The sequence below is a fragment of the Thermobia domestica genome, chromosome 8 (assembly GCF_964235325.1).
Source record: "Thermobia domestica chromosome 8, izTheDome1.hap1.1, whole genome shotgun sequence".
Lineage (NCBI taxonomy): Eukaryota > Metazoa > Arthropoda > Insecta > Zygentoma > Lepismatidae > Thermobia > Thermobia domestica.
This window is the reverse complement of record NC_137461.1, coordinates 6135863-6157803: the sequence shown is the minus strand read 5'-3', so window position 1 is coordinate 6157803 and position 21941 is coordinate 6135863. Positions and strand designations below refer to the sequence as shown.

General features: G+C 36.2%; 1 protein-coding gene across 1 annotated transcript in view; it reads right to left on the bottom strand.

Annotated features, from left to right (window-relative positions):
• Positions 1–9297: 9297 nt before the first annotated feature.
• The window catches only part of LOC145692664 (uncharacterized), a 149685-nt gene continuing 137041 nt past the window's right edge, over positions 9298–21941 (bottom strand). Inside the window, exon 2 of the mRNA XM_081768035.1 lies at positions 9298–10873. The gene's annotated coding sequence lies outside the window, so the exon portion shown is untranslated. The remainder of the gene's footprint in view (positions 10874–21941) is intronic.

Genomic DNA, 21941 nt, shown 5'->3' with positions numbered 1-21941 from the left:
AGGATATGATCAAGGGATGGGCTAAACCATATTTTGCCGTTTTATCCAGTGTAAAGCAGGATTGAAGCCCATTTCATCCAGTGTATACCTGAGCGTCAAGGGGGGGGGGGTATAGCTCCTATAGCCCCCCCTTGGATCCGCCACTGTGGAAGAAGAATATCCAAAGCGACAAGAATATTAACTCGGATGATGGAAGTAAAACCTATATCCTAATAATGGTTATTAGACGTTCGACAAGAATTTTTCGCAGAAGGCATAACGTTGGTAAAGATAGGACACGCTAGACCAATTCTATGACTCGTGCGTATCTTATTGTTAGAAAAACACAAACAACAATACTTTGTTTCTAGAGATATTTAAAAGTGATCGAAAATCACCGATGTTAGTGTCGAATCCAAAGTTTTCGGTTCCGCTCAAATGAACAGTGACACTTCCGATGCAGTTTAAATCCAAATTCAGCGCTTTACGTCGAAAATGAAACGTACTCTTCCGGTGCGAAGAGCAGGTATTCTGCTAGTAAGGTCTAAATACATGTTCCAAAGAATATCAGCTGTGCTAATCATTCATCAATGCATAGTGACCTATTTTAAAGAAATATTTCTTCAAAAACATGTAAAGTCATTTTATTTAGAATGTCATGACATATACGACCTCAGTTACTTGTTTCTGCATGTTTGGAAGAGAAAATTCACTTTTGTTGTTTGAAATGTTCTTCCGACAGAAGACCAGAAGCGATACAGGAGAGAACAGTCATGTGTATGCATGAGAACTAACTTGTTTTATATGTATGTGTATCATATGTTATGTGTAAGAGAAGCGTATTTGTAGGTCATTCCAAGGTTGTCAAGGATTGTAATCAGGGTATCAGGTAGTCTCTTAAATTATGAGAAATTAACTTTCACTTGTAACCAACACATGAATAATAAAGGACAAGAGACACAGAGACACATGAGTGTGAGAAAACATCTTAAAACATGACAAATGACAAAGTCTTCATCACTCTCAGGTTAAACTTCTTTTGAGTCCAACTGTTAAATTTGTCATGCCTTCTTTCTTTGACATGACGGGGAATCAACTATAACAGAAATTTGCATTGCGCTCCACTTGTCTGCTGCCATTCTCAACAAATTTCACGTAACGTTCCGTCTTACTTTTAATTCTCTTCAACACTTGAGACTCCAGATAAACTGTTAAAGTTATTTTTCTGAAAACTGTATAAATTCCAGTTTTGAACCATTACAACTCACAAGGGACCATTCCGATTTGGTGAATTCAATTGCTGAAAATGATTGCTAGCGCTGGATTCAGCACCAAAAGAAACAGAGAAATAGAGGATTTTTAGTGGCAGATTGTGTACAGGGTGGGAGATAAACGAAGGCAAAGTGCGAAGATAGAACATAGAAAATGTCTAGAAACGCCATGTTAATTTTCAAACGAGTACAGGGATTGCGGTCAAATGTTAGATGTGACGAATGCATGCAGAGCTCTACTGAATAGGCGTAACGTGAGCAGTGTTTTAACTATCAATCGCATGTAACTGATTATGAGAACAGTCACCAGTGTTACATCCGGCACGTTTTGTTGGTGGGGGACATTAACATATCAAAACCCTGAATAGGACATCGTTTTTGTGCAAGATACCATGTCAGCATTCATCCAGTGGAACTGCTTCTCATTTCGTTACACGTTGCAAACATTCTTCTTGATGTTCCAGGATTCGATTCTATCTCTCTTTCTACCTCTCGTGCATACAACGTTCTCATGGACCGTACTATAGGGTCTCTAGTTCGTCATTCACGTCACTTTTAAGACAGTATTGATACATTTCCATGTCGTGGAACGCCACCTGTTACAGAGGTCTCAAACTAAAATATATTGGCCACTATTGATTTCAAAAGACACTGTGCGTCAAGAACCATGTGTCATATGACCCTTTTCCCGTATATTCTTCTTGCGCTAATTCCAACATGGCGGCTTTTCAAATATCTCCCTGATTCACATCAGTGGAGCTCTACATGCATTCCTTATATGCAACATTTAACCTCAATCCCTCTACTCGTTTCAAAACTAACACGGCATTTCTAGACATTTTCTACGTTCTATCTCCCACCATGTATACGGTCTGCCACTAAACACCCTCTTTTTCTCTGTTTCTTTTGATGCTGAATCCAGTGCTACCAATCATTTTCATCAATTGAATTCACCAAATCGTAATGATCCCTTATCAGAGTTAAGAATTGCCTCTATATCAGAATAAAGAATTACGAAATTGACCTATACAATGTTTCATGTGTAATATTGTATTCTTCCGTGTCGTACTTGGTTATTACACAAAAACGGTGAAATGGACTGTTGGCTTTGTAAATGTGGGTGTAGAGAAGAATGGAAAGAATTTGCTGGGAGGAACGCAAAACGAATGAGAAAATCTTACAAATAATACAGGAGAAAATAACAATTTTAAGTGTATTTAAAAAGAGGAAATGAAACTACTGGCTTGACCAGAGATGTTAATTTTTGGTTACCCTCACTCACACTCGCAATCAACCAATTCCCTCCCACTCATCCTCAGCCACCCTCACCCTCAATTGATTCCCTAACACTCACCCTCAGCCACCCTCAGCCACCCTCACACTCATCCTCAGCCACCTTCACCCTCATCTACCAAAATAAGCTTGAATAAGGGTGAGGACTGCCCTCTTGGGGACAAAAATGATTGAGGGTGCCCATCTCTGATTGGGACATTGGCTAAGGAGAAATTGTATCATAAGGGACGTGCTAAATGGTATAGTGGAAGGAAAAAGAAAGGTGGAAAAGGCTGCAGTTGATGGGCGGAATTAAAACAGAGGTTTCGTATGTGACGATGAAAAGGTTAGCTTAAGACTGTGATGAATAGAAGGTTCTCAGGTCACGATAAGTGACATGTTGGTAAATGACATGCAGGTAAGTGATGTAATATGGTAAGGGAGAGTTTCAGTAGAGTAATAAGAGAAAAGATGGTACTAAGTCGATTCTAAATATTTGCTTCTCGCCCTGTATTATCGTTTATGTCTTGTGTAGAACAATATTGAAACCGGAAGTTGTAGTAGATTTCTTTCACTTCCGGTTTTAATAGAGAGTTAAGGATGAAGATGAAATGTATTCTTGGGACTGTTAACACATTGGAAGGAAACCACTTCTCGCTATCTATTACTGTTTTTGTTTTATAGCGATCAACGTTAAAACCGGAAATGGTTCACTTCTACCACTTCCGGTGTAAGGGTTATCTTTATCAACGAGCTCGAAACCAATCTTTTGACTCTGTACACCCTGGCCAAAATTGATGGTGATCCCTCAAATAGTTCTTAAGATTTTTTTAAATCTATCGGCCGGACGTACGAACGCACGGACAGACAGAAATGACATCTTTCAGTTTAACGTCCTATGATTATGAATGCTACTCTAAGGGAAACGGTTGATTAAGCCAAGTGAATGATGATGGAAGAATTAATGGAATGAGAATGGGGAAGAAACGAGAGTACCCACGGACACGATGTTGTCCACCACAAACTTACTTCGCCGGCATCGAAACTAGGGACCCCACGCACCAGAGGTAAACGCTCTATAACTGAGCCATAGTCCCTCCCAGGGGCGTCATTTAGGGGGGACAGGGAGGGGCAATTGCCCCCCTGAGTTGGAGATTTATATAGATTTTATTAATAGAATAGTACTAAATCAGAGAAAAAACGCGAAATTTTACTTATATCATGGGGTCTTGCCCCCCCTCCCCCCCAAGCAAAATCTGAAATGACGCTCCTGGTCCCTCCTACTGGCAGACAGAGTGAATATATAATGGATTTTCGGTAATCCTCCTTAAAATTGAAATATTTCGTTTAATATCTCATGTTTATGTTTCTTTAGCTACGCCAGACGAATGACCAAAACTTCTTGATAAAGCATCCATCTTCAAAATCATCGTAGCATTGCAGAATTTAATAAAAAAAATATATCAATAACAAATAGAAATGCAAATTTGAATATTAATACACTCTTGACTTCATGGATTACGCTTGGCGACTTTCCTTTGCGTCTGGGTCACGATCAGAACCAATCCATCATTGTCCACCTTTTTTATTTCTGTTCTCGGTAGGCGGTTTACGGTTTACATTAGGGTAACAAGCACTTGGCGCAACTTTCAGTTAAGTGAATGCAGGCATATTATTAATAATAAAATAATAATAGTAATAATAAAAAGAAAGTTGTGCAATTACACCAACACCTTGAAGTCACTCGTACTTCCAAGCATGGCGGGGGAGAAAGTACTTTCGTTATATCTTTAAAACATCTAGATTGTCTAGTCGGGTGAAAGTTGTTGGTTTGTTGGGAGATGTACGTATGTTGTTGACAGCAGTGTCCTCCAGCGTCGAAGAAAAACACTTCAGATTTCGTTCTTTCTTTTTCCTCGCCCTGTGTGTGTGTGTGTCTGAGAAGACCATCATCTTACGCGTCCAATCACTACTTTCTAATGTCATAAGGAATAGAATAGCTTGTGTATCAATTACCTTTGCTGGTTGGGTTGAATTTTGAGATTTTCTTTTGTTTTTCCTCTTTAGACTAAAGACAAACGATGCTACTGAAACAAAACACTAGTTTCCTTAAGTGGCGGATCTAGTTCTGGAAGGGTAGGGGAGATATTTTGAAAAAAAAAAAAGAAAAGAAATGAAATGAAAATTTTTTAAACTTTAGATATAGCTTCATTGCAGTTTTTCTCGGGGCCGTTTTCCTTTTTTTTTTTTAAAAAAAAAATGATCACTATATGCCGAAAGCAATAATAGATGACAAGATGCATTTTTTGCAAACAGTTAAGCGTTCCCAAAACAGTGGCGGATCTAGAAGTTAAAAACTGAAGGTGCAGTCAGAACCCAAACTGATAGATGTATCTTGACTTTACTATAAACTTTCGGAAATATATAACTAACGGCTTCAATTACTTTTGTCACTCAAAAAAAGTGGGGGGACTAGGCCCCTAGGCCCCCGACTAGATCCGCCACTGCCAAAAATACATTGAAAGTGGTATAAATGCATTACAACTTCCGGTTTTGAATATTCATCTTCGTAGAGCTAAACTGATAAGAAATAGCAGGAAACAGCTTCTTCTCGAACTGATTTAGCATTTCAGGAATATATATATAATCTTCTCTCTTAACCCTTATTCAAACCGGAAGTGACAGAAATCAACCACCCCCGCTTTTAACGTGGACCGGTAGAGAGTAAAATCGGTAACAGATAGCGAGAAGCTGTTTTCTGTAATCAATTAAGTGTCCCAAAAATAGTTTCCGTCTCTACTCTAATCTCTATTAAAACCGGAAGTGACAGAAAATCATCCCCTTATGGTTTCACGGTGAGCACTATAGGGTAGAAATAGTAATAGATACGAACAGTTTTCTGGTACTACTTCCGGTTTCAGTATTCATTGAGGAAATATCACGTAATACAAACAAAACTCCTACATGTGTCAAGTGACACTGTTGCTTGTTAAGAGTATTCATCCCGACGAAATTAAAATACCACTAATTTTACAGTAATTATGTGATATCTTCAAATAGATAAAATGTAATCGAAATGTGGAACAAGAGCGCCCTAGACAATATTATTTTACATGAGATACCGTTATCACGACTCACTTATCTGCTTTCGATTTCGAGCCATTTTGAAAATCGGCATTTATTTTCGCGTTTCTAAACAGCTGAAAACGGAAAGCCACTAGGTGACGTCGTATTAGCGCTATTAGCGCTATTTTAATTTCGCCGGGATGAAGACTCTTAAGTATAGCTTTGGTATTATCAAAGCTTATCTCACAAATTATTAAATATTTGATGGTTTCAACTTAAATACGTATTTCTTAATTGATATGCAAAATTAGTGAAGACTACAATTTTTTCCCTATTCGTTCTATTTCCAAAAGAAAGAAGGGGGCACAGTGACTCAGTGGTACAACACTTACTTCTGGGGCGTGGGGCCCCCGGTTCGATAACCAGCCATGTAAGTTTGTGGTTGACAACATTGTATGTTCATGGGTTTTCATGGGTTACATCCATTTCCTTCCACTTTCTTATTCCACTAATTTTTCCATTATCATTCACTTGCATTAATCATCGTCTCCCTTAGCCTAAGGGGCATAATCGTGAGGAGTTGAACTGAATTATTTTTTTCAAAATTAAGAAAGGATGTTTATTTGTGCTTCTGGGGTGGTGAGCCACATCTACAGTAAATAAGGAACTAAAGAGCTGTTTGGAAAGTTTTTTGGTAAAAGTTCAAAGAGATCCTTAGAAAGTCTTAAGGTCATAACTGTAAGAAACGCCTTAGGAAAAAGAAAATAATAGAAATTGGTTTGAACAAATTCCTGATAAATTTGAGGAAAGAGAAGACGCTCTTGGCTATACAGTAACTTGAGCTGCACTTTTAACTATTATTTATGAAATAGTTATCCTTTAGTTTATTGTGTTCTACGATGACGTAACTGAAGATAACTCTCAAACTATAAACTAGGCTTTGGAGGCAAGGTAACTCAATGGTAGAGCGCTCACCTCTGGTGCATGGGGTCCTTGGTTCGAGCCTTGACCATGTAAGATTGTATTGTAGAATATCGTTTCCGTGGGTTTTCTCGGTGTACTCCCATTTCCTTCCACATTTTCATTCTACTTATTCTTCCATCATCCCGTCATCCTTACCCTAAAGGGCATAATAGTGGAACGGTAAACTAAAAGGTTTCGTTTGTTTCCAAACTAGGCTTTGCTCAAGTGTGGAAAATCTTACAGAACAACATTGCCCGTCCAGCTAGAGGTATCAGAACGAAAATGAAATGAAATCTTTGAGTTTTACGTCCACTGTTATGCCGGTTAGGCTAAACGAGACGGTGTTGATGAGTAACGAATGAAATGGCGGAATGAAAAAGTGAGAGGAAACGGGAGAACCCCGAGGAAACCCACGCACACGGTGTTTGTCCACCACAAAGTTCACTTGGCGGGGGGCTGGGATCGAACCCGAGACCACAAGCACCAGAGGTGAACGCTCTACCATTGAGCCACCTCGGCCCCAAGGTATCAGAACGAAAACGATGAAATTGAGAACTGTTTTTTGTTATCTTCCTGTTTCACCTATAGTCCTACCGTCAAATTATATCGTTTTCTCAGTCTCAATGTAGATGCAGGCGAAACAAAATTTATTGTTTGCCCTATTCTTGTTTCGCTTAATCTTCCGGGAGAGAGAGATGCTCAATGTTAAGTTCAGCTCTTCGTCCAGGTGTACCAATGTGACATTATCATCATTCATGAATTTATGGTTTTCTTCCCTCACTCTTTTTGTTACCACCTCACCTCCTACCATGTCCTTCAGAATACAATTCCTTCTCTGACAATGTCCCAGTCAATACATATGCTTTTTAATATCATACAATATTATTAAATTCGCATCTTTTCTACTCCTAGCAGTTTGAAATCTTCCTATTATTCCTTCTTTAAGGCCAGTGTTGTTGGAAATAAGAGATATTTTGGATTTACTAAGAGGTAAAAACGTAAAAAGGAAGCATTTTTTTCACTTAAGAGTGCTACTATTGACTACAATTATGCTCATTTAGGGCAATACCAACACCCTAAGGACATTATCATTACTGCAAGATTGTAATAAATTATTAAAGAAAGGAATTATAGCCCAGTATACTATTTCAACTTGTTGACAGATACAACACATGCTACGCAAAAGCAATTTGTGGCTGTGGAGGTACAATTGAAATGAACGATGAAGAAATGTCGGACTCCCCCAACTGTATGGGGAAGACCGACAAGTTATTGGAGTAACATCGACATCAACATTAAAACCTTACGTACTATGATTGGTTTGCTAATAATTCCACAACTCGCATAACCGTTCGTAAAGTAATTCATGTGCTTTAAACAAACCCGGAAATCTATAAGTTTAGGAATGTAGAGTATCTTTATTTACAGCTACAAAAATATATAAAAATGTCACTGAGTTACAAATGAGGAAACGAATAATCACAAAAACGTGTTTAGTTACAAGAAATATGTGAAACAAGAATTTCATTTAAAATATAATATGCTAAATGTGAGCTAGTTGCAAAGAACACAAAAATTCCATACGTCATAAAAAAAAGTATTTATTAATTTATGTTAATCATATGTTATCAGAAGTATGCCTATAGATTAAAATATTAGTGTTAGCTTCATATACAGGAAAGATCACTCATATTTGTCTGAGATTTCACATTGTTGACACACAAAGAAGGGATCTTCTGAATGAGGAACACAGTCCTCGTGAAAAAATTGAAACCAACCTTGGCAGATATTACAATTTTCTTTTTGAGTCTTCTCATTTTTGTTACTGTGTTTTGCAACATTTTTATGTATCTGCACATTCTTCTGTGTTTCAGTACCTTTTGATTTTTCTATTTTCCTATTTTTCTGTGCATATATTAAAAGTTTGTCACTATTGTCCTTCGCTTCACCACATCTTATTTTCTTGGGTGAACCCATACGTGTCTAATATAATTAACTTTTCCTCTAGTGTGTGATCGTCTTCTTCAGCAAATGTTGTATGTTCAACAAAATGTTTCTTGCAGTTAACTTTGAGTAACCTGTCACGTAATGTATCCGAGGGACTTCAAAAGCTCTTGCAGCAGTAACAAGTAGCATTTTATTCTTAACGGCCTCTATGGTTCTTGACATTTTGTTCAAATTCCAGGAGCATGTCATTCTTTTCCGTGTGTAATTTCGAACCGTGACGCAATGGAAAAAGGGGTACAGACATTCTATTACACTGGGTAACAAATTTTAACCAACTTTATGTTTATCTGATTTTTTTTTCTTTTTTTAATATCATTGGGTGGTACTGATAACGTGCATAACATTAGTTTTCCCGAAATGTCAAAAATCGCCTTAAAATTCGTCTTTAACCCTTAGAAATCGGGTAATTTGTCGAATTTTTCCTCCATTTTTCGTTAAAGCGTAATAACTAAGAAACCATTTGCCCTAACACAACTGGTTATGCCTTGCTTTTTAAGCAAAGGAACAGGCTTTTAAACTGTGTAAGTTTATTTGCAATATTACATGCGAAAGAAAATTTATTCTCAAATTTTGAGAAAATTCTTAATTTTTCTTCAAAATTAAGTATTTATTTCTGGAGTTCGCAAATTATATCATTTTTTTTTATCAGAAATTGATTCTGTAAGTTTTAAATTGGTATTCACGAGACGACACAAAATGTTCGGGACAAAATTAGAAAGTTGGTTATGAAATTGTAACCGTCAGTAGTTCTGATCTGATCGCTGTCCTCGGCTCGTGGTATTACCAATAAGTATATTCCTGATACCTTAACTTACCTGGACAGGACGACGAAGACCTCTCCAAAGAAGATTACAAACTGTTTCCCAAAAAGCTCGTCGGTCTCAATAATGAGATGAGCATTAGGCGCCGAGAGGTTCGGGTGTCTCGTCTCGAAAACCTCACGGACGATCAGACGGTCATCCAGACCATAACACACACAAACATCACTCATACACACAACAAAAACACACTGGATTAATTGACACTATACTTATTTATTGGAACACTATCTTGAAAAAAATAACGAAGAGAAATGAATACAACACTGGACACTAATAAATTTTGCCGCTGAAATTACGTTTTGCCCTTTACGGGAAATATAGCCCTTTCTATGTATATATGATTATAATTCGGGTATCACTATAAATACTTTGCTCACACCATGAACACACTTGGGGGATTCGCACTGGGGAAAAGTTGTCTGGATCGTCCCACGATGAACCCAGTTGTTACGCTGAACAGTCCTGCAGCGTAAAAGTAAATCTTGAGTAAATAAACGAAAAGAAGGTCTTCACAGTTGAATTCTGAGATTGGAGGGCGCGAATATAACTTTTGAAACGCACAAGGTCTGAGGACCTGGGATTTCACTGATTGGGGCTAGCCGTAAGTAATCGTCCTTCATCGGCTAAATAGCTTGTGCCCCTTAACACAACTGATGTTTGAAGTTCAACGCGAGATGCGTGGTTGCATCTTCCAGACCTGTAGTCAAACTCCCTGAGCGTCCAAGCTCAAGCTACGGATTGCAATGGTCAACAGAAAAGTGTTGGCAGTTCATTTCAAAAATTACTCAGTTAATTCACCTGTATGCACATACAAACAGAATATAGAAAACAATTTCTGTTAATTTTAGTCAACTGCCCATAATGCACTAGACACGGCGATAACACTGGCGTGAGAAAGTACAGATAACGGGCTACGAAACAACACAGTTGGTGCCACTTTGGTTACTGAAACATCTGGTCAGCCCGTATTTTTCTGATCTATTGTAATGTTTCCATAAGCGATTAACGAAAACACTTAATTCAGTTCCAAATAACTGCAGAATATATACTGTGCATATAATAAGTCAGGGAGAAACACTGAAATGGTTAGTCACTAACTGAAATGTTCTCAGCAAAATCAATGTTTTAAATATATATATGAAAAAATGATGAAAGACTTCTTTGTCCAATTGTGTGGGAAAGAAGCAATTCCCACCAAAGAAAGAACTTATGTGCGTTGCAGAATAAAGTATAAATCGAAAGTAATAATCACTGTCTTCACGAAATATACAGGGCGTCCACAAAAAATACTTCTATAACCTGGTAGCGGTTATAGATTGGTGTCCGAAAGTGGAACGACCTGTTAAGTGCACACGTAGACAGGTTGAGAACCCTTGGCCGTATGACGAAGTATGAATAAAATTAGGTTTTTCACCAAAATTTTAAAATAAGTTAGTTGGCAACACTGTCATATGGTGTGAGACTTACGTGCATAAACGATGAATGGTTTTTCACCTGAAAAAGGGCTATTTAAAATAGTTAAGTAACTTGTTCACTCACTACAACATGATGAGGTTCCTGCATGAGCAATGTCCAATCCAAATGTTCCATGAAGTAATAAGATCCTCTTGAACAATTGGTGCAATTGGGTTTCCTTATCTTCCGTTTCTTCACATGTTGAAACCATACTGTCTTCCTGTCTGAGTATCCTCCATTCCTCCATGGTTCTCCAACGATGAGTTGATAAGGGGAGAAGGGGTAATTTTTTTTTTTTTTTTTTAACACTGGTGTGAGAAACGAGGTACGGTTTGAAACACCTGTATGATAACTCTTTTTTTTTTTTTTTTAAAGTTCGCAGAAAGCGTTTGTAGGGCTATTAATTTTTTTTTTATTTTTTTTTTTTTAAAAAAAAACACAAATACTTTTTGTAAAATGTTTAAGTGTTCCGTTTCGATCACTTTATTTGATATAATATGAAGTAAATACGTCATAGGGCTATTTAAATGCTTTTTTTTTTTTAAAAAAAACACTAATAAATTCTTTTCATAAAATGTTTAAGTGTTCCGTTTCGATCACTTTATTTTGTGTAATATGAAATAAATATACACACACGATAACTATTTATGAAAACATCGACTTAAAGAATTATCTAATATCTCAATAAAATTAGTAAATATACTGATATCTGTATTTAAAATATCAAAATATGAATGAATAAGCAAATAGCAAAACATGTTAAAGGTACTAAAATATTAAAATTATTGTTAAAGTTTCGATATCACTATAATATATTTAAAAAATATGAAAATCGTTGAAAAAGTAAAATGAATGGAAATGTAAACACATGATAAACTGACAATATATAAACAAAATAAGATTTTCATCTGTATGTCCCTTTTTTTTTTTTTTTTTTTAACTGTGCCTCGTGTTGTTTGGCAGAAAAGAACGAAAAATCGTTTTTCAAAAATAAAAAGAAATAAACTTAAGTGTCAAAATTGACGTTCATAGTAATTCCAAGAAATAAGCATGATTCTGCATATCAAAGAAAAGATCGTGATTTCGTTGACATGTATGAAGAAAATTTGGCACGCCATAAGATCAAATGCCATCTGCTCGTCGAGACTTTAGTTCGATAATGCTCAATACAACAAATGATTTTGTTCTGAAACATGTTTATTATTAGCTTAGGCCTAGAATAATGGTTGTTGTTCACTTCTAAAACGTAAACATTGTAGGGTTACCAGAATAGATGGGTATTATCTGCAAAAAATTTATTAATTAAAATGTTGAAAACTATTCAATATTGATCCAAGTTTTTCGAAGGTCTGAATCAAGGAAGTTGACTCACTAGTCCAAACATTCCTGAAAATGAATGGTCATTACGCCATGAATTGACCAAAACCATAGGTGGGAGAAATGTGTAATACTACACGTACTTACACACACAATATGCCATCGACACCTGTGAGGCAAAAAACTAGAAACGAGGAAAGGCCTACGACCATAGGCACTTACAAAATGTTTCTGTACAGAACTGAAATATAAACATTTATATTCAGTAAAATACGCGTATGTTCCCTGGAACATAACGTACATCATCCACCTGGAAAAAGATGTGTAAACACACGAAATACAAATGCTCTCCTAGCATCGTAAAGATATGTCTCTATAAGACAAAATACATGAGACCTACTTAAAGAAAAACATGGGATACAAACAAAATATAGTCAACGACATTACAACTTTCTGGTCAATCTAAAACATCAAGATTAAATTCCCTACAAGACAGTTGTAACAAGCTTCCTTAGGCATCTTCGCTACAAATATTCAAAATGGTTTTATTAACACATTAAAATTCAAAGTCATCGAGCTTACGAAATAATTAACAAAGTAATTTTAAAAAAATGTTATGGCTTCATGCTGTTGGAAAGAATGAAAATAAGTTTATTTTTCGGGATCTATATCAATATTTCTGAGACGGCTGAAACCTCATAAATAATGGGCCATGTCGATTTTTGAAGAAAATCATCCGTCATTGGCAGTATGGCTGAAACCTAAAGATTTGTATTCCAAAACCTTTGGCCATGTTGATTTTTTTAAAAAAAAAATCCTCCATAACAAAAACAATTTTACTAAAAAAATTCCAAATAGTTTTGGGACATACTGTGATTAAAATATAGCTTTCTGAAAATTAATAAAAAAAATTACAACACCTTAACATACAAGTACACAATATAGTTACGATTCATAAACATTAAAATATTCACTAGAATATTACTAGACGTATAAATATACTAAAAAATTTAAACTAAGAATACACATATCTAGTTACAGGTTACTATTAAAATGAAAACGAAAAACTAAGGTTAACACTGAAAAAGAAATTTAACATTAATTATAAGTGTAAAGTTTCATATTCTACGCATGAGATTACATACTAAGTTTCATTTACAAATACAAAAATATATACGTAACTAACAACTAAAAATTTTCTTATCCTGGGCATCTCGATACATTTTTTTTTCTAAAAGAAAATCAAACATTAATTCTAAATAACATGTAATAACATATTTAAGAATTTCGAAAGTGGGAAAGGATCCTAAAAAGGGATTTAAAATTTAAAACATTTAATAAAAATATGTTATAAGGCCAAAATATCTTCCCACTAGCTAGGAATACGGAACTGCGCCACTAGTTCAAATTGCTTTTGGATAAATGCAATCTCCCTACGTATGTGATACGTTAATTATTTACTAAAAGATCTAAATTCAAACATCTGGAATGAAAACAAGAAAAAATTAATGACATTAAACTAATAATAAGTCAATGATAAGGTTTGCAACACTCATACACAGCTGACTGAGGTGTGAAGTGCTACACAGAGCAAAGACAGAAAAAGAAAAGAATGAATCAGCTGTATACCGTCCGTTATTCGTCGACATTAACAGGTGATCGAAAATGCAGCGATTATCTTATCACAATAAAGAAAGAAAACGTGTTATCTGCTCTTTACCGAACAGTTAAAAGCTGGAAGCAAAAAGGAGTTTTAAAAGAAATGCGTAGCTCTTCTTTTCGTATCCAGGTGTTCTATCAAAAACTAAAAGCAAAAAGGAAGAAAAATGAATATATGTTTATCGCTTGGAAATGCGTCGCTTTTCTGAAAGAAAAATTTGTATCAACACCCAAAGTCTTGGTTGCCCCTCTTTTTTTTCTTTTCCTATGATTACTGTTTCTACTTTGATAATTACGGTTTGTTCGTCTATTCCTACAGCGGTTACCTCTATGTACAAAAATACTCTTAATGTTCTCACTCAAGTTGCGTTTCCAATCTCGTTTGTGATAACTCATATTTCGTGGCCGTGATTTACGACTCCTTCTGTTTCTATTACTGCCTTTTCGAGTGCAGGTTTGGTTCTGATTCCCTTTAAATTTCGTATTGTTTACGCTCCGGTCTGCGTATCTTTGCTTATTGCTATAACGGTAACCTCGTTTACGCTTTTTCTCTCTGTAGTTTGTGGTAGTTTGTTTTGTGCGCTTACGACCTCTGTCGTCTACAATCATATGTTCGTGGATTTCACTACTTCTGATACTACAAGTGGTGTTGCTAGATACTGAATGAATAAAATCGTTGCCAGATTTGTTACGAGGTTGGTTTAGACTACCTGTCTCTGGTTGGAATTCAGATTCCTGCGTTTCCTTTTCATTAGGAATGTTAGTGTCTAGCTCAGGTTCCAATTCCAATGTTTTATTTACACTAGGAATATCAGTCACTAACTGAGGCTCAAATTCCGGTGTTTCGTATCCAGTAGGAACATCTGACTGTAACTGGGGTTCACATTCCGGTGTTTTGTTTTCTGTATTTATTTGCTGACTATTTTCACGAAACACATCCCGTAAAGCGTCTACCTTCTGACCTAATCCACTCTTTGACTCAACGAGATTCTCTTTCAAGCGAGCACAATTCTCTTTAAACTCAACACAGCTCTCTTTAAAATCAACTTTACTTTCCTTTATGTATCTCTCAATTTTTTCATTATTTTTATCTAGCTTTCGTTCTAACCTATCTAAATGCTTTTGAAAAACTGAAGCTATCTTAATAAACAAATCTGCTTCGTTATATGCCATCTTAAACAAGATAAAGCTTAAAACATACAATTAGAATAAAATATGCTATCACAAAACATATTATTAAAATCACCTGCAAGAGAAGTTTTTTTTTTCTTCAGATTACTGGTTCTAAGCTGGAAAAGAAGTGATATATTAAAATATTGATTTTACAAGTATATTCGAGCACCAACGGTCTCGATTCGGGTCGTTAGTTCGGGCGTCATTTATTTGTAACCATCTAGAGGTCGTGGTCCCTGTTCGGGCGCCATTTATTTGTAACCGTCAGTAGTTCTGATCTGATCGCTGTCCTCGGCTCGTGGTATTACCAATAAGTATATTCCTGATACCTTAACTTACCTGGACAGGACGACGAAGACCTCTCCAAAGAAGATTACAAACTGTTTCCCAAAAAGCTCGTCGGTCTCAATAATGAGATGAGCATTAGGCGCCGAGAGGTTCGGGTGTCTCGTCTCGAAAACCTCACGGACGATCAGACGGTCATCCAGACCATAACACACACAAACATCACTCATACACACAACAAAAACACACTGGATTAATTGACACTATACTTATTTATTGGAACACTATCTTGAAAAAAATAACGAAGAGAAATGAATACAACACTGGACACTAATAAATTTTGCCGCTGAAATTACGTTTTGCCCTTTACGGGAAATATAGCCCTTTCTATGTATATATGATTATAATTCGGGTATCACTATAAATACTTTGCTCACACCATGAACACACTTGGGGGATTCGCACTGGGGAAAAGTTGTCTGGATCGTCCCACGATGAACCCAGTTGTTACGCTGAACAGTCCTGCAGCGTAAAAGTAAATCTTGAGTAAATAAACGAAAAGAAGGTCTTCACAGTTGAATTCTGAGATTGGAGGGCGCGAATATAACTTTTGAAACGCACAAGGTCTGAGGACCTGGGATTTCACTGATTGGGGCTAGCCGTAAGTAATCGTCCTTCATCGGCTAAATAGCTTGTGCCCCTTAACACAACTGATGTTTGAAGTTCAACGCGAGATGCGTGGTTGCATCTTCCAGACCTGTAGTCAAACTCCCTGAGCGTCCAAGCTCAAGCTACGGATTGCAATGGTCAACAGAAAAGTGTTGGCAGTTCATTTCAAAAATTACTCAGTTAATTCACCTGTATGCACATACAAACAGAATATAGAAAACAATTTCTGTTAATTTTAGTCAACTGCCCATAATGCACTAGACACGGCGATAACACTGGCGTGAGAAAGTACAGATAACGGGCTACGAAACAACACAGTTGGTGCCACTTTGGTTACTGAAACATCTGGTCAGCCCGTATTTTTCTGATCTATTGTAATGTTTCCATAAGCGATTAACGAAAACACTTAATTCAGTTCCAAATAACTGCAGAATATATACTGTGCATATAATAAGTCAGGGAGAAACACTGAAATGGTTAGTCACTAACTGAAATGTTCTCAGCAAAATCAATGTTTTAAATATATATATGAAAAAATGATGAAAGACTTCTTTGTCCAATTGTGTGGGAAAGAAGCAATTCCCACCAAAGAAAGAACTTATGTGCGTTGCAGAATAAAGTATAAATCGAAAGTAATAATCACTGTCTTCACGAAATATACAGGGCGTCCACAAAAAATACTTCTATAACCTGGTAGCGGTTATAAAATCAAATGAAACCTGACAAAGAAAAATGGAAAAAGTCATTTTTCATTTCCGTGTAATAGTTCCTAACCTCTATTTTCAACTAAAATGTATTACATTTCTAACACTTTTCGTACGCAGAAGTGAATATTAAATGGCTAGTCTATAGGCTATAAGTCGCAGTTTTGGCCAGGTTTTCATTTTTATCGAGAAATTTAGAGCTAATTGCTATCTTACAATATGCTTCACTGAAGAAATTATGCAGAATTAACTTAGTCACTACGGAGTACGAACACAGCGTACAAAATTAAGAGAAAACCTAGCATAAATATATCCACTCTCACTACAAGCACATAATGCAGAACATTTTTAAAATGAGCACGCTTGCTTTTTCGTTTGTGCGAAACTGATTCGTCATCAGAAATCAATGTCCAAATGTAACCTCCCATCATCGCGGTGTCCCAGCGCCCTTGATATCTTCTTTCCATTTATTCAATGCCTTGATGAAAGCGTTCAGCATGTTCTTCACTCACACCTGCTAAATTTGGGTGGAAAAAATCAAGATGGGAAAAAAGCAATTTCAACGACATTCTACAACCCAAATTGCGATATAGGTCAATCAAAGAATCTATTAACTCTTTGTAATTTTTACTCCTATTTTTACCAAGGAAACCTTGCACTACCACCCTCAAAGCTTCCCAAGCACTTCTTTCCTCTCGAGTCATTCTATTCTGAACTTCTTCAGACTGAAGCATCACTCGTATCTGTGGGCCAGTAAATACACCAGCTGTGATTTTAGCGTCAGTTAACTGTGGAAACATTTGTCTTATGTAAGAAAGAGCTGCAGAATGTGGATCTAATACTCTAACAAACTATTTTACAAGTCCTAAGTTTATGTAGTGTGGTGGCAGTAAGATTTTTTCTCTTTCAACTAAAGGTTCATGTATGACATTGTGAGTGCCAGGAAGTAAATGTTTCCTTTCTGGCCACATCTTGAGTGTATAGTGACGGTCAGTAGCTCTGCTATCTCAAAGGCAAAGAAAACACGAATATTTAGTATTGCCACTCTGCAAACCTAGAAGAAAACCGATCATCTTAAAATCTCCACAAATATCTCATTTATATTTTTGGTACTCAATCTTTTCCAACAATAATTTCACGTTTTCGTAGTCTTCCTTCATGTGGACTGAGTGTGCAACTGGTACAGAAGGATTCACATTTCCATTATAGAAAAGAACTGCCTTCAAACTTCTAGATGAACTGTCTATGAAAAGACGCCACTCCTCTGGTTGATGTGGGAAACCGATAGCTTCAAATAGACCACTAACGTAATGACAATAACACAAACTTCCTTCCATTTTGAAGAATTGTGAAAAACTTTTAGACTTTTCCTACATTTTGATATTTTACATGGTGGAAGGAGAAAATTCCACTCATTTAAACGTGAAGCAAGAAGTTCTGCGTTTGATTTGGGAAGATCTAAATCTCTTATCAAGTCATCAAGTTCTTGCTGATTAAGGAAATGTGGTTCCTTTTCCCTGGTTTCATGCGAAAAACTAATATCAAGATCGGAAGATTCCTCTGGCTCTCCTCCCGATGACAATATCTCTGGTGGTTTGGGTACAGGAAGTTCGTCACTGTGTGGAACTCGAGCAGTGGATGAAGGAAAACTGGGGTATTCTATTTTCCTATTCTTTCTGTTTTTATAGTGTGTCACGTCAAATGAACAGAAGTAGGAGTCATTATGGTGATTTGTAGACTCTCTCCAAATTCTAGGAATAGCAAATGGCATACACTTTCTGGTTCCCCGTAACCAACCTTTTACTATAGAGCGGCAACTACCGCAACACACACGGGGAGCCCAATGTTTGTCTTGATCAACTACGGGCACTCGAAAGTAAACTTCATTTGCAACACAGAACTTTGTTCCTAGCACAATGTTATGTTTAAGTTGTTTGGGGCTTATGTAATATAGACAAACATAACAAAATGAGTCTGCTGACATTTTACAACGCCTACTTGTAGACATTTTATCATCCACACAGCACCTAGTGAAATGCCACTGATATAATATAGTTACCACTATAGTTATTCAATAATCTATGCAGCTGGCAATCCAAGTGGAATCATATAGAAATTACTGACTTTGCTTAAGTAAAAGTTAATATTTTTTGTAAACGTAAGGGAAGAAAATAAGAAATTATATTTTTCTAGACAGCTACTTTCATTCAAAATAAATGCTGTATTCAAAATTTGTAATCATAGAACGCATATGTTGCGAAACGGAACTTGCTAATTAATCCACAAGTTTGTCCTGTGTTGCCATCTATGGACAGCCGAAGTAAAGGTTGAAATTCTTCCTCTAAAATGCCGTTCTTGAACAAAGACGATTTTGTAAAATTCCTTCCAAACAATCGACATTTGAAGAAAACTAATACCAGATTCGTAATTAGCACGTCAAAATCATTCGGTAAATGTAAAAACATTAAGATAAACAATTTCTTGTTGAGCAGTGTTATCTATATGTTAATACTAATGTAGTATTTTTGATATATACGTTATTAAAAATCACAACTAAAGGAAAAAAAATCTTTCGAACGTGCCCCAAAGGTGAGTGTCGAAAGTACCCTAATGTATATGTTGCACTTAACTATATTTTATGCAAGTTAGTAGCACAGCACATTAATGAACCAATTACCTGTGATTGCACAACTTTCAGCTGTATGCTGTCCATCATAAGCACTGAACAATGTAACTTCTACTTCCAAACAAGAGCTTAACAAAACATACTTAAATTCTACCATGGCCCTTGACTTCTCACATCTCTCTCATACTTTATCTCATAAATTTAGACCTTTCTCGTCAAATTATTCTAGTTATTCTTAAACTTTTACAGATATACATTCCATATACCCCGCAGTTTCACTTAGCACTGATTACCCCAACACCTTCACTTTCAGGTAGAATTGACAGTGTTGTAAGCTTAGCAGTGTCGGTATTCCCCAACTGTCGGTCTTCTCCTGAATGACTATAAACACTTTCCATTAAAGAGGTGCTTCCTTTCTTTGCCAAACTACAGTAAGAACTTTTGAATTTCACGTATATCCACAGCTTAAGTCAGAGATAATGAGTATTTTACCGAAGTTTGTTCTTTTGTCTGCAGGCTTCTAGTGCACCACAAAAAGAAGATTCATTTAATATATAAAATGCCGATAATCGCTGCCGATAGTATGTTCATATCCTGTTAGTACAGTCGAGATGGATAGATGCATGGTGCAGGGGTATCATTTCGTAATGCTTCCCTTGAGTTTCAGACTTAACATTAATTTTAATCAATTGCACATTAATAAACTAATAGAAAGGTTAAGCTCTTACATCCATGGAATATCTTGCCCTACCACTCTACCACCAAGTAAAATCTAAAATAGCTCTGCTGCCACGGTACAAATATTCAGGATGATAGTTAAGGATTTGATTATGTCGAAAGCGATAAAATGCATTGACGTGTTCCAAAAATGTACGTGTCAATGGTGTATAATATACTGGCCAGACTGTGTCAAGGTGTAAGGTCTCTGGAAGCAGGGGATGCCGATAGAAAGATCATGACTGCATATACAGTATTTGTAGCGAGCGAGCTAGTGGCTAGTGGTTAGCATATGTGTTAGACGCAAGGACCCGGGTTTGATTTCCGGTGGAAATTCATGGTTCGAATCCCATATTAAACTGTAGGTTCACCTCTCATATAGCTTCGTCGCTGAACAGGATGCTACACACTAATCAACCAAGTAACAAACATTATTTATTGCAAAGCTGTTCAAGATGGTAAAGAAAATGAGGAAATTCAACACAATTTTACTGTAGCTAAAAGCATTGGACGTTTCAAGTGCATATATGAACCCTGTGCGACTATTAGTCAAAAGCGGTCATATAAATGTTTTATTTGCGTCACGTAATCAACTGTATTTGCTTTCAAATACCGAAATGTTGAGGTACTTCCTGAATGATCGTATTTAGATGTTCTGTCCACGTTCGCTGTAAGTCGAAAATTACACCTAACAATGTAGTAGTTTCATTAAGACTTATTAAATTACCTTGTATCGTGATATATCATAAAGAGTGATTTCTTTATATTTTACTATGGTAAAGTGGTGAAAGAAAGAAAATAGTTTATAATTTTGGGGTATTAATAGTAGTAATTCAAGGTACATTAAACTACCATACGAAAGTAACTACTCTAATTTAAAGAATTTTAATTATGTACTTTTTCCCCCTGTAAATTAATAGAATACTGTCGTTCCAAAAAGAAAACAATGAAATATGGAAAGGTTGCTGTAGAGATGAAGCATAGACAATAAAGGTGATAATACCGATCTTTGCGGTATTCCCTTGTAGAGGACGGAAGAATGTGGTTAAAATATGTTGATCTAGATATATGTTGTTCCTTTTGAGTTGAAGCTGTGAATGAATCTTATAAGTTAATTGTAAAATAAGGTATGTATTATAATTACAATACTTTATTTCCAGTTATTTGAAACGTTTTTTTAAGGGAAAACGAGTTTTTTTTTACTTGTTTGTTCCTTGCATTTTTATTTTCACATAAGTAAAGAAGTATTTTGGATTAAGATTTTTTTAATGAAAAAAGTTTCTAAATATTAATACCAAAATGCTGAAGCGAAACAAAGAGGTTCATATTTTCTTAAAATTAAAAAAAAAAATGTAGTGATCGCGAGGAATGCAAGATACGAAGACTTGAATGCGGAAAGGATTTTTTTTGTATATATACATATAACGAAAGAAGTGTTATGGAGGACATTTTTAATTCTAAGAATTATTCGGTACTGCCTCGTTTTAGTGTCTGGCTAAGCACTTTGTAGGTTGTTAGAGGTAACCTCCGGCTATTGGAGTTAGGAAAAAAAAAAAAGGATGGGAAGATGTTCTTAATAAATATGAGGAAGACGAAAGGAAAAATTGATGATAACCTCAGCGGCAGCAGCAGGTGGTTTTAGAAAGCCACGCTGTCTGCCTTTAAAAGGGTTTACCTACAGAAAACAAATACCAGTTTCATGGTTGCCAGATGTTATGTTTTTTCTGTAAATTACAATTCTTAATCTCCGCCACAGTCATACCTTAGTATTAGTCCTGAAATCATTTAAGTACTCGCCCTACCTGTTTATCTAGTGGCTAGAGCGCTCACACCTTTGTTCAAACGGAGTCCCGGGTTCGATTTTTAGTTAGAGAGCATATGTCTCACTGTGGTTTGGAGGACATGTCCCATATAGCCTCGTACAGATTTCTTTTGCCGAAGTGGCCCCGCGTGGCGT